The 12,969-nt window shown below is 51.9% G+C and overlaps 1 long non-coding RNA gene across 1 annotated transcript; it reads left to right on the top strand.

Moving 5' to 3' along the window:
* Positions 1-8,405: 8,405 nt before the first annotated feature.
* On the top strand, positions 8,406-10,916 carry LOC139180004 (uncharacterized). Its single transcript, XR_011564323.1, has 2 exons — positions 8,406-8,638; positions 9,299-10,916. It is a non-coding gene; the product is annotated as an uncharacterized lncRNA (long non-coding RNA).
* The last annotated feature ends 2,053 nt before the right edge of the window (positions 10,917-12,969 follow it).

Below are 12,969 nucleotides of genomic sequence, written 5' to 3'. Positions count from 1 at the left end.
GACTTCACTTTCACTTTCCCTGCTTCCAATTAGATCCCCTTGTGCACATCAAAAGCACCAGAGTTTCTCAGGCCTTACCCCAGGCTGGAATCTCGGGCTGCACGCAGGCCTCAGTAACTTTAAAGGTCCCCAGGTGACTCTGTGTGCCCTCAGGGCTGAGAACTTGCTTTAGGAATCTCACCTAACTGCAGATTCTGATTCAGTGAGATTCTGCCTCTCCTGTAAGCTCCCAGTAGATGGAGGTGCTGATGCTGCCTTGAGGCATAAGATCATGATCAAGAGTAAGATGCATTCAGCAGTTCTCACCCATCGAAAAGGCCTAAATGCAAGGTGAATTTAACAAAACAGCAAACTTCCTGCTGAATTCTTTGAGAGTCTTAACGGTTTGATGAAGGTTTCCCCGGTGGCTCAGATGGTTAAAGAATCTGCTTGCAATGCTGGAGATCCCTGAGTTGGGAAGATCCCCTGGAGGAGGGAATGGCTGCCCACTCCAGTGTTGCTGACCAGAGAATTCCATGGAAAGAGGAACCCGGAGGGCTACACAGTCCATGGGGTCTCAAAGAGTCAGATGAGACTGGGCAACTGACACTTAAATTTTCACATTGGATTAAGGTCCACCCTAATGACCTCATTTTAACTTAATTGTCACTTTAAAGACTTAATCTCTGAATGCAGTCACATTCTGAGGTTCTAGGGATTAGTACTTCACCATGGGAGTGTGTGTGGGAAGGGGGAAATAATTCAGCCCCAAACCCCGACAATGTAGTGTTCTTTGGATCCTGACCTTTTAGGATGCCTCATCTAAATTCGGGCTTCCCTGATACCTCAGAATCCACCTGCACATCCTCTGGAGAAGGGATAGGCTACCCACTCCAGTATTCTTGGGCTTCCCTTGTGGCTCAGCTGGTAAAGAATACGCCTGCAATGTGGGAGACCTGGGTTTGATCCCTGGGTTGGGAAGATCCCCTGGAGAAGGGGAAGGCTACCCACTCCAGTATTCTGGTCTGGAGAATTCCATGGACTGTATAGTCCATGGGGTCGCAAATAGTCGACTTTCACTTGCATCTAAATTAATCATTGCACACACGAACTGAGATTGGGACAAGATGTCTGATTTCCCCTGGATGAAGCAGAATTACAAAGGTGAAATTACAGTATGTTTCAGGCACTGGGAGTTTAAAGACCCTAGCCTCCTCCCAACAGGAATGGACCACCTTTCGGGGACCACCGGTAGGGTTAGATCTCTGCTTCTCACACTGGCTGCCTATTGAGGTCACCTGGAGTGCTTAAGAATTGATGTCAATGTTCAGGCCCCACCTCAAATCAATTCCATCACAATCTCTGGGGATAAGGCCTAGACATCTGTCTGTTAAATGCTCCCCAGTGGAGTCTAGTGTGCAGCCTTTACAAAATGGGTATTGAATGTGGAGGCATGAGTGATTATTGATTGTAAAGCAGGGTGTCATTCATTCAACTTACCATGCCAGGCACTGGGACTACACTAGAGCCTGCTGGTGAAAAAGATGAACATGATCCTTGACCTTATGGGGCTTTTTAGTATGTTTAGTCCAAGATTGTACTGCTCACTGCATTGCAAGCTGACAAATGAGAGATGAGTTGTTGGGCCAGGAATGGTGACTTTATTTGGAAAGCCAGCAGACCAAGAAGATGATGGAGTAGAGTCCCAAAGAAGCATCTTGCTTCTCCTTCCCTTTTTGTATAAAAGAAGCTAGAATCTGGGGGAGGAACTGAAGAGCCTCTTGATGAAAGTGAAAGAGGAAAGTAAAAAAGCTGGCTTAAAATTCAACATTCGAAAAACGAAGATCATGGCATCTGGTCCCATCACTTCATGGCAGATAGATGGGGAAACAATGGAAAGAATGACAGACTTTATTTTCTTGGACTCCAAAATCACTGCAGATGCTGACTGCAGCCATGAAATTAAGACACTTGCTCCTTGGAAGAAAAGCTATGACCAACCTAGACAGCATATTAAAAAGCAGAGACATTACTTTGTCAACAAAGGTCCATCTAGTCAAAGCTATGGTTTTTTCCAGTTGTCATGTATGAATGTGAGAGCTGGACCATAAAGAAAGCTGAGCACTGAAGAACTGATGCTTTTGAACTGTGGGGTTGGAAAAGACTCTTGAGAGTCCCTTGGACTGCAAGGAGATCAAACTAGTCAATCCTAAAGGAAATCAGTCCTGAATATTCATTGGAAGGACTGATGCTGAAGCTGAAACTCCAATACTTTGGCCACCTGATGCGAAGAAGTGACTCATTTGAAAAGACCCTGATGCTGGGAAAGATTGAAGGTGGGAGGAGAAGGGGACGATAGGATGAGATGGTTGGATGGCATCACCGATGGGATGGGCATGAGTTTGAGCCACCTCCGGGAGTTGGTGATGGACAGAGAGGCCTGGCGTGCTGTAGTCTATGGGGTTGCAAAGAGTCAGATAGGACTGAGCAACTGAACTGAACTATACCAAAAGGGGAGGGAGTGTGGTTGTTGTTGCAAACTTCTTGGTATCGGAATCCTTTGCTCTTGCTGTAAAGCCCCAACAAGACACATGTTCTTCTCTTTTCTACAACTTTTTATCTCTGTATGAATGGAAAGTTTTGTCTACAGTCTGACCTTTAGACTTTTAAAGATCAGAGCCTTGACAGTGAGCTATCCTGTATATCTCAGGCTCTAGACAACATTCTTAACTTGCAGCAAAAGCAATAGAATATAGAGTTTAAGGTAAAAGAAACAGATCCAGTATGGGGTCAGATTTGTTCTTCCCTGCTACAAGTACAGGGGTTCAATCCTTGGGTGGGGAAGATCCCCTGGAGTAGAAAATGGTAAGCCATTCCAGTAGTCTTGCCTGGGAAATCCCACCGACAGAGGAGCCTGGCGGGCTACAGGCCATGGGGTCACAAAAGAGTCAGACACGACTTAGTGACTAAATAACAAGTTACAAGTACAGTTATTTGAAAAATATTAAGTACAGTGTGGAGAGGAGAGGCAGTGGTTCCAAGAAAGAACATTTATTAGACAGCATGTGCTAGGTGCTATTCCAAATGTGATAGTTTTCATCACAAGTGCTAACACCCCCATTATTTTACGGATGAGAAAACCCAGGCTTAGAGAGACAAACTTGCCTTGGGTCATTGGAATAGTAAGACGCGGAGCCCTGGAGTCCTGGGTGGGCTGGACCAGACTTCTGCAGGGAGGCAGGAGATAGTCCAGGTGCCCGCGTGGCTGGGGGCACAGGGGCCAGCTCCTCCATTTGGCTCTGGAGGATGGCTGAGAGGCCCCAGGTGTATGGAAAGCATGTCAATTAGTTTCTAACTTGGGGGATGGATTCTTAAAAATACTAGCAGGAGCTATTTAAATAAATAATAGATACACAAAAGCAGCTTAGTCCCTTTAGGAAAAACCCTTTAAAATATATTTCAGGCCTTACTCTACTGTTCAGTGCCTGTCTAATGGTTCAGAGGAGTGTTATTAGCTCCCAGCCTTTATTTTGATTACCATGGAAATGAGATTTCTCCCCCATGCCTTGGTCCAGTCCCTCAAGTCGTTAATGAAATATCAGAGCTAATACGGTTTTTATAATTTGTATCACAATACTTAAGTGCAGAGCAGATGGCAGCTAAAATGAATGGGAGTAAGGCAGAACCTGGCTCAGAGCCTCCTGTTCAGCAGGACTGTTTATGACTCTGGGTCCTGAATAAATGGGCCATGGCTGGCCGGAGTGCCTTCTGATCTTGGTGGCTTCCCCGCAGACCATCGGGGTACATCTTCCCCTCTGCAGTGGGAAGTGAGGGATGCTAGTAAGTTCTGCCAGTCTCTTCTGTCTTCTTTTTATCACAAAGCACTTTGATTTAGGGGTTTCTAAGGGCCTAAAGGATGGATCCAACCAGTCCATCCTAAAGGAGATCAGTCCTGAATATTCATTGGAAGAACTGATGCTGAAGCTGAAACTCCAGTACTTTGGCCACCTGCTGCCAAGAGCTGACTCATTTGAAAAGACCCTGATGCCGGGAAAGATTGAAGGCAGGTGGAGAAGGGGATGACAGAGGATGAGATGGTTAGATGGCATCACTGACTCAATGGACATGAGTTTGGGTATACTCCAGGAGTTGGTGATGGACAGGGAGGCCTGGCGTGCTGTGATTCATGGGGTCGCAAAGAGTTGGACACGACTGAGCAACTGAACTGAACTGAAGGGCCTAAAGTGAAAGTGAAAGTCGCTCAGTCGTGTCTGACTCTTTGCAACCCCATGAACTATACAGTCCATGGAATTCTCCAGGCCAGAACACTGGAGTGGGTAGCCTTCCCCTTCTCCAGGGGATCTTCCCAACCCAGGGATCGAACCCAGGTCCCCCATATTGCAGGCAGATTCTTTACCAGCTGAGCCACAAGGGAAGCCCAAGGGTACTGGAGTGGGTAGCCTATCCCTTCTCCAGCAGATCTTCCTGACCCAGCAATTGAACCAGGGTCTCCTGCATTGCAGGTGGGTTCTTTACCAACTGAGCTCTCAGGGAAGCCCGCTAAGGGCCTAACTACTTATTAATGATCTGGAAGTAATGACTCCTGGGAGTAGTTTATAAATAGTCATGAAAAGAGCACACAAAGCCGCAGGATCTCACATGGTGATCTAGGAGCTCAAACCTGGATGGAAGTGTGCTTCTGCTGTGAGGATTCTGGAATCACAGAGGGAACTTTGCCCGCCGATCTGTGCTGCAGCACAGAGCTGGGCAATGCGGAGAGTGGGAGGGACCTGCTGTAGTGCACACAGCAGTGGTGGCCGAACTGGGACTGAACCTGGTGACAACTTCCTGGTTTCTCTAACTGGGGGATGGAGGTACAGGTGGTAGCTGTGTTGCCAGAGCTTCCGTTTTGCACAGCCATCCAAGGAGCTGTGATCTTAGGCAAATTACTACCTGCCTGTCCTTCATAAAATGAGGGGGTCAAATTAAGCCAGTATTTCTTAGAGTGGTCCTGCCTGAGTTGGTGTCTGGAGGTGGGGCCTGGGACTACCCCAGGTGACCTGAACCTTCAACCATTGAGCTCTGGGTTCAAGTGGTCCCTCAGACCGCCTTGTAGAGCCGAGGTTTGTGACCTCCAGGCAGAAGATTTCAAACAGGGTCAGTCTGACAGCCACCACACTTTGTGCATTCCCTGTATTGGGTTTTTCCAGTAGTCATGTAAGGATGTGAGAGTTGGACCAGAAAGAAGGCTGAGCGCCAAAGAATGGATGCTTTCAAACTGTGGTGCTGAAGAAGACTCTTGAAAGTCCTTTGGACTGCAAGGAGATTAATCAGTCCTAAAGGAAATCAACCCTGAATACTCATTGGAAAGACTGATGAAGCTCCAATACTTTGGCCACCTGATGCGAAGAGCTGGCTCGTGAGAAAGACCCTGATGCTGGGAAAGACTGAAGGCAAAATGAGAAGAGGGTGGCAGAAGATGAGATGGTTAGAATAGCATCGCCGGCTGAATGGACATGAATCTGAGCAAACTGGGAGATAGTGAAAGATAGGGAAGCCTGGCATAGCACAGTCCACGGGGTCTCAAAGAGTCGGATACTACTTAGTGACTGAACAACAACAGTCACTTGAGTTCAATTCAATTCAGTCGCTCAGTTGTGTCCAACTCTTTGTGACCCCATGGACTTCAGCACGCCAGGCTTCCCTGTCAATCACCAACTCCTGTAGTTTACTCAAACTCATGCCCATTGAGTCGGTGATGCCATCCAACCATCTCATCCTCTGTCATCCCCTTCTCCCGCCTTCAATCTTTCCCGGCATCAGGATCTTTTCAATGAGTGGTGGCCAAAGTATTGGGAGTTTCAGCTTCAGCCGTCCAGTGGGGTCTCAAAGAGTCAGACATGACTTAGTGACTGAACAACAACAATAGTCACTTAGTTTCCGCCAAAGTCAGTTCCTGGGGCGCAGAGAAGGGACTTCGGGCTCTGGGTGGAGGACAGGGCTTTGGAGAGGTGTTCCCTCACCTCCAAGATCCAGCATTCCCGAGTCATCTCAGCCTAAGGAGGAGTCGGGTTTGGCGGGATCCGCTCCTGGGCACAGGGCGCCTGGGGACGGCAGGGGGCGCTGTCCGCAAGGCTTTGGTTCCAGGGTCGGCAAGCCGAGCCGGCAGCCGCGCGTGCGCAGTAGCCGGGTAGGGATGTGGGCGTTCCGCAGGCGGGAGGCTGGCTTGTGCCGGGAGAGGCGGGTGGGCAAGGGACCTCGCGCTGCAGAGCCGGGAGCGGACGGGCGGTGCAGAAAGCCCGGGGACCACGGCCTGGCCCGGAGCCTCTCAACCGCGCGCCGAATGCAGTGAACTTTGGCAAAAGTTGTTTCATTTTTATTATTAACTGTGCTCCTTGTAGGAAAGTTGTAAGCGTAGACACAAATCTCCCACGGCCACTCCCTGCAGAGAGGGTCGCTGCTGCTTGAGGGCCCCGGTTCAGACCTCTCTCGCCTACCCGGGGGTCTCTGTGAATCGCTTGCACCCCTCTGGAGCCGCTTTCAGTTCAGTGCAGGGAGAATCAACTCCCGTGCCCGGGATGGGGAGCTCTGAAGAGCATCGTGGTCAACAGGACCAGTGAGGGGCGCTTGTGCGTCCCCGGCAGGGAGCGCTGCGACCCCATGGGAAGGGCTTCCCGGACCGTCCTGAAAGCTCCTTGGACGGCTGCGACTGGAGGGACTTGCAGCCTGAGGTCCTGCAAGGACAGGGGCGTTGGGCTGGAGTCGGGGGAGTGCAAAGAGGGGGAGAAGGGGGAGGGAAGGCGGGTCCTTTGGCTTTGCCGGGCCTCACTGTTCAGTGGGGTTACTAATAGTTGCCCTGGTGGTCGGGGGGTGGCTTGGTGTGCAATTAGTGAGGATGACTCTGGCACCTGGTCGCTGAGATCGCGACAGTCCTGCCCACCAACGAGATCGGACAGTCCTGCCCACCAGCGAGATCGGGCAGCCCTGGGTGTGCGAGTGCCAAGGGACAAGGTCAGTGCCTGGGCCCAGAACGGGCCTCCACTGGAGTCTCCCTGGGCGGGGGTGGTGGTGAGGGGATCAGGGAGGGACGATTTCCCTCCCCACTCCTGGCTGTGGCCAAGCGCTGCCCACTGCCCACCCCCTTGGCTTCTGAGTCCTTCAAGGCTAGTCACCAGCTCTATAACTTCAGTCCAGGGTGGAAATCTCTACAAGTTGTAGTTTCCTCATTTAGAAATTGGAAGCTGGTGGGGAGGGAGGTGGGAGGAGAGTTCAGAATGGGGAACACATGTATACCTGTGGCGGATTCATTTTGATATATGGCAAAACCAATACAATATTGTAAAGTTAAAAAATTAAATTAAATTAAAAAAAAGAAAAGAAAAGAAATTGGAAGCCGGCTGCTGGTGGGGGCAGCGTTAGGTCCTTGGTTCTGCACCCCCCACCACCCACCTCAACCTTCTCTGGGAATTTGCAAACTCTGAAGGGTGCTGGGATGACCTGAGACTGGAAAAACATCCAGGAATCCTGGGCTCTCCGCCGACAGGTAAGTGCTATAGGTCTGGCTGGCACAAGGTTCCTTGGACCTTCCTGGGAACACGTCCTGGGATTTGGTTGTGGACCCCACTGACCCCTGGCACTGGGAAGGGGAGTGCCAGGGTAGCGGGGTGCAGGGCAGGATCCATCCCAGACTCATTAACCTCCGAGGCTATGCAGAGAGGGAGGGATTTTAGTGGTTTTGTTCGAGCGGGACCCTGAGCTGATGTTTCCCGTAGAAGGTGTCATTGCTCCTAGGATGTGAGGATACTCCTGGACTTGGATAGCCTGGGGGGTCAGGTCCTAACCTGAGTTCACTTGCCTGAGCTCTGGGTTCTGACCTGGGTTCACTTGCCTGGTGCCTGCCTCTCCCCATGGGTCTTAACTTTGATGAGTGAATGGTTTTAACAATCGCATCTTTCCTTCCCAGTTGAGGGCCAGTTCATGCTTTAGTTCTTTCATCCCTATAGCAGCGCTGCAAAACTGGTAGTACTCAGACCCACTCCCGGGAGATAGCTCGTAGACTCCTCAGGTGGGAGGTGAGGCTTCACCCCATGGAGCCTGGTGCCCAGACAGCCCCGTCCATGCAGGGGAGGGACCTGAAACTCCAGACCCCATTCACGACAATGGTGACCCTGAGGTCTCCAGCCGAGCATCTGGGGCTGTCTGGGTGGGCCTGGGTTCAGCCTGTTCTAGAGGCCGGGGGTCGGGAGTGGCAGTGTCTACCCCAGGTTCCCATGCCCCTCCCTGTCCCCCACTGGGGCCTGGCCCTCTGCGGAGGCTCTGCCTGTTTGCCCTTTAGTATAACCAGGGCTTTCTCCTGAGGTCTGGAGGAAGGTCCACCTCAAGGAGGGGGGCTCTACATCTTTGTGGGGAGGGCAGATGGAATGTGGGGAGCACTGGGGTGGCAGGAGCTGTGCCCGGCCCCACTGGCCAGAACTCTGTCTCCCAGGCCTGAGCTGTTTGCGCTTCTCACCTCCAGAGCGCGTCTGGGTCATCACGCCCCCTGCAAGCAGCCAGTCCAGGGCCCGTCTTTGACACCAGACCCCGCCCGTGGCCAGCCACTTTTCCAGAGGAAAGCACGGCCCCACAGGAGGCCCCACACCGCTCCATCACAGCTTTGAAGGTGGGAGCCAGGAGGCCAAGTCCAAATGGCATGGAGGGTAAACAGCTGAGGGCCCAGTTTGGCCTGGTCAGGAGGCTGGCCGCCTACAAAGGGACACTGTGAGGGGTGCCCGGCTGCAGAAGGGACCCATTCAGTTCCCCCTGAACGGGACTTGCCTGCTAATTAGGTGGGGAGGACCCTAGCAGTGGGTGGGCTGCAGGAAAAGTGTGGGATGGGTAAGCGGGCATGAGTAACCCTGCTGGGGGAGAGCTGCTGTTTCCGAATGGCTAGAGCTGAAAGTCCAAGCCTGGTCCTGTGCACCCACTGCCCCAGAACTGTGCGAGGTGCTGTTAAAAATGGGGATGTGCCAGCCCCGTCCCAGACCTCCCTCCTGCACTGGGTGGGGGCTTGCACTCATCATACCTCTGCTGGTGCTCGTCAGGGATCAGGCCTTTGGCACGCTGCCCCTCTGCCTGCTGCTGTCTGGGAGGTGGTGCCCCCTCCGGCTCTGGGGCGGCTGGTGGGGCTCAGGGCAGAACTCCCACACTTGTTCCTCTACTCAGCGGGCTCTGCAAATATTTCCGTGTTCTCCGTATGCTCTGCTGGGAGAGAGGGTAGGAAGCTCCAGTCCTGTCATTTCGTCTCATAGTAGGATGGTGCTGTATTATCCCCACTTCACAGGTGACAAAACCGAGGCTCCACCAGGCTGATGACTTGCTCAAGGTGACACCTGGTTCTGGCTTCTGGGGGTGGATGGAGGCTGGGAAAGTGATGTCAATTTCAGTGTGCAGCCAGGTTGGAGCCACAGCCCCCACAACCTCTTGATACCACTCCCTGTGGCCTCACTGCATGTGGGATGCACTTCAGGGCCGTCCAGGGCTCTGGGTGGGGGAGGTGAGGGAGACTGTCCTGTAAGTGCTGGTGGACAGCATGAAGACAGGCCCGGGGGGCCCGGGCTTCCTGGGAAAGGGGCCCTCTTCTCTTCCGGGAGGCCCTCCCAGGCACACAGCCCACTTCTGTGGTCCGTGTGGCAGTGGCGGCTCTGAGATTCATCTCTAGACCCTTCCGGGCACGTTTGCTGTTCCTGGGACGCCACCGACCTGTGTGCTTAAAGGTGGTTTCAGTGACTCTTGGTGGGCATCTGGTGGCTTAGTTGGAGTCACTTTGTGCCCCCGGTCTGTGCTGAGGGCACTCGTTCAGGACTTGCTAGGAGTGGGGTTAATGGATCCCAGAGGTGAGACCATGCAGGGTGTGAGCAGGGGCCTGAACAGGACACTGTAGTCCCACTAGAGGTAGTGAGTCGATCAGACAGGCCCGAGGCGTCCTGAGCAAGGGGGTCCTGGGTGACCCCCTGCCTACTTTTGGGTCCGTGGTATGGTGGTTCAGAGGCCGGGCAGGAGGCAGTGACGGACAGACGGTGGCTGGGGCTCCTGGCTCAGGTGGCCAGGGCAGCACTTGGTCTTTGGTGTTCCTTGACTGCACAGGTACGCCCTAAACCCCAGCCTCCCCCACGCCCCACCGCCCTGTTGCTGATGGGGGTCACTGGGGAGGGAGGCCTGGGGACGCCCCTGGTACAGGCTTCTCATGCTCCTGGGCAGACCCCTGCACAGAAGCCAGGGGCTCAGAGAAGTCCCATGTGAATTCCTCCTTGATCGACTGAAGCAGAGTGAAAGCAGAGCTGCCATTCCATTGTTCTCTCTCCAGGCTCAGAAGAATGTGCTCAGAAAGGTAAAAAAAAATGGGGAAGGTTTGCTTAGCTAGCAGGCTGTTCCCAGAGCAATGAGCAACTGGATTGAAAAGCGAGTTGCTGTCCCTTGAAGTCTGAAAGGTTTTTCATTCCAGAGTCTCTGGGGAAGCTGACTTCTGTGTCTGTTCCGCCCACCCGCTTCCCAGTTTCGAATGAAGGATCAATGGGAGGATAGAATTGAGAGAATCTGGAAGTAAATGTGACCTCCATAACTCTAAGATCTTACTCTCGAAACTACAGACTCTGGATTTCAGCGCTGGAAGACCGTGAGGGGCACCAGGCAGCTGACACTTGCTCAGGGACACGCACCGGGCTAGCAGCAGGAGCTGAACCTGAGCCCAGGTCTTTGGACTTCCAGCTTTCTGGAGTCGGGAATCAGAGCAGAGTGTCCTGGTTTTGTGTCTCCCTTTTACACCCAGACGCTCATGTACTACCTGACATCTTCCACTCAACATGATGAAACAGGAAAGAAATTGAATTTGTTTTCTATTGCCATGTGACAGATTACCAGATTTGTTAACAAATTTGGCAGATTAAAATGCATGCATTGATTATCTGACAATTTCTGTGGGTCTGGAGGCTGGGAGGGCTTAGCTGGGTCCTGTGCTCAGGGTTGAGCAGAATCGCGGTGCTCGGGAAGACTCTCGGGAGTCCACTGGGAGAGTGACTGCATGAATGTTGAGGGTGGGCACGGGGCTGGACGCCGGGGTCTGTGACACCAGGCATAGTAGCTCAAGGCCCTGTGGCCAAGCTCATGGTCAACCTAGCAAAGGTGCAGTGGGAGTGATCCACAGCTGACTGATACAGGGCCTCTCTGCTGTGGCCTGGGTGCATTCACAGCTGAATCTTTGGTGGGGGCAGAGGGAGGGCCTGGTGTTACTATTTCTGGTCTGATTAACCCTGGTGAGTGAGGTGCTGGGAAGAGCCCTGAGCCTCCTAAGTTTGAAGGTTGAGAGGCAATGTTTTACTGCCAAGTGGGGAGTACAATCTAGCCCAGAGACCAGGCGCTGGGGGGATGAAGTTCAAAAGAGGAAAGATAAGGTAGGTTTTTCAAAGCTCAAAGACCTTGAGCTCGGTCTGTCCCTTATCAGGATCGCAGGGTCTCAGGGTGATGGCTGTCGATACCACGGGCTGGCTTGAGGGGGCTTGCTGCAAGTTGGAGGTGTTGGCTGGGATCAGCAGTGCGTGGGATGTGCCTGAGTTAACACTGTGGCACTCAGCCAGGTCAGTCCTGGGCTGGGCGCGCCAGGGCCAGGCCGGGGTTTGTCATGAGCCTCAGCTAGGTTTAATTTTATGTAGAAAAAGTATCAAATAAGATGGTTCTCAAATTTGAGTGTCGTGGAGCAAAGCCATGCTTATTATATAAATAAAAGGATATTCTAGCAGGCAGCTGCTTTATAAGGTCTGCAGATGGGTTCCTATGTCTTGGTGGGCCTATCTAGTCCGAGGGACACATTATGGTTTATAAAAAAAAAGTATTTATTTTTAATTGAAGCAATTTAATTGCTTTGCAATCAACATGAATCAGCCATAGGTATACATCTGTCCCCTCGCTCCTGTACCTCCCCCCCACCCTGTGCTGCCCCTCTAGGTGGTCACAGAGCCCCAGTTTGCGTTCCCTGAGTCATACAGCAAATGCCCACTGGCCATCTATCTTACATATGGTAAGACGGCACATTCTCCATTCATCTCACTGCCTCCCCCCTCCCCTCAGGCTCACAGCCTGTTCTCTGTGTCTGGGTGTCCACTGCTGCTCTGCAAATAGATTCATCGGTACCGTCTTTCTAGATTCCATGTATATGCGTTGATATACAATATTTGTTTTTCTCTTCCTGACTCACTTCACTCTGTATAATAGGCTCTTGTTTCATCCACCTCATTAGCACTGACTCAAATGTGTTCCTTTACATGGCTGAGTAATATTCCTTTGTGTATATGTACCACAGGTTCTTTATCCATTCATCTGTCAATGGACATCTAGGTTGCTTCCATGTCCTAGCTGTTGTAAATAGAGCTGCAATAACCACTGGGGGACATGTGTCTTTTGCAGTTATGGTTTTCTCAGGGTATAGGGCACAGGGTTTTATTACATCTGTTTTACAGATGAGGAAGCTGAGATTCTGAAAAGAGTTTCTGTGAAGGGCCCGGCAGTAACTTCAGAGGGTTCCAGCAGCAGAGTTGAGGCAGTGTCCCCTGGCCCCTCTGGGAACTCAGTGGTTCTCTGTCTTTGGAGGCCCCTGGAGAAACGTGAGAGAAGCCTTCACAGCACCTCCGCCCGGTCTGGGTGGGTCCACCACCTGCATCTTTATAACAGTCTACCAGATGCCTCTGATGTATCAGGTTGAGATCCGTTGGAACATAATTTCGATGATCAGACCCAGAAGTTTGGGGCAGTGATGAGCTGTGGACAAGCGTCGTCCACTCCCTGAGTAATGGATGATTTCATCCACAGCAGCTGCTGACACACTTGTTTTCCTGGGATGGAATCAGACCATGCGGTTGTGATTATGTGTTCTGTGACTGACCCACTGCCAACACTTGAAGTTTAGAATCCACAATTCAGCCAATTTTATTGAGTACCTACTGTGAGAGAGGCAGGGGATGC

This window comes from Bos indicus, chromosome 26 (genome assembly GCF_029378745.1).
Source record: "Bos indicus isolate NIAB-ARS_2022 breed Sahiwal x Tharparkar chromosome 26, NIAB-ARS_B.indTharparkar_mat_pri_1.0, whole genome shotgun sequence".
Taxonomy (NCBI): domain Eukaryota; kingdom Metazoa; phylum Chordata; class Mammalia; order Artiodactyla; family Bovidae; genus Bos; species Bos indicus.
This window is presented reverse-complemented; position numbering and strand designations above follow the sequence as displayed.